General features: G+C 60.6%; 1 protein-coding gene across 1 annotated transcript in view; it reads left to right on the forward strand.

Moving 5' to 3' along the window:
• TM6SF2 (transmembrane 6 superfamily member 2) overlaps window positions 1–893 on the forward strand; it is a 6,735-nt gene that overhangs the window by 225 nt on the left and 5,617 nt on the right. The window lies entirely within an intron of this gene.

Here is an 893-nt window from a genome sequence, read left to right on the forward strand (position 1 = left end):
AGGGCCTCCCCCCCCAGCTGAGCCCACCAAAAGGTTGCTGCGGGCTGGGGCTTCGCCGCCGGGGCTCATGGCTGCCTTTATGGCTTTTAAATCCCGTTATCAGTGAGCAGACGTGCAGCAGCATTGCCGAGGCTCATTGCACAACGCGGGGCGTAACGGGGCTCACCGACAGCCCATATCCCCCAGGGACTGGGGTGCTCAGCACCTCCCTGATTTATGAGTATCCTCCCCAGCTGCCCGGCCCCAGCGCAGCGCTCAGGGACAGAGGGACAGCCCCCCCCGACGCTGGGTGTCCCCTCCATACACGGCCGTGCCTCCCCAGGCGCTGGGGACCCCTCCAAGCCCCATCTCCCCCTCCCAGAGCGATCTCCCTGGCAACTCGGCCGCCGGCGTGTCCCAGCGTGGCCGATGCCACCCCTCCGCACCAGCCTCGTCATCGCCACCGTCACGCTGCCCGATAACAGCCCCGCTTTCGGTTTTACTGCGGAATGACGCCCCGCGATGCCTCGCGTCGGGGGATTTGGTACCCGCCACCAGCCAGGGGCAGCTCCCTGGTGCTTCATTTCTCTTTCATGCAAACCCACGCTCTGGCTGGTTCCTTTCCTCTCATTTCCCATCTCTCGCCCCAGGACCTGCCAGCTCTCAGTTTTCCCCTTGCGTTCTTTCGTGGCTTTACTGCACTTTCTATCCTTTTATTCCTGCCAGGCCCCTCCACCCTCCATTTCCCATTCATTATCCTTTCCTTTTTACAGCTAATTTCTGCTTTCACTTTACCAGCAGGAAGGGCTTTTCACCAAACTCCTCTTAACTGCAGAGCCAGGGCTTTCCTGGCCACCTCCGAAACTTTGCTTAAAGATCTCCCGATTCTCATTCCCACCTTCTCGCTCTCCTCT

Source organism: Egretta garzetta, unplaced genomic scaffold (assembly GCF_000687185.1).
Source record: "Egretta garzetta isolate BGI_Z169 unplaced genomic scaffold, ASM68718v1 scaffold683, whole genome shotgun sequence".
NCBI lineage: Eukaryota > Metazoa > Chordata > Aves > Pelecaniformes > Ardeidae > Egretta > Egretta garzetta.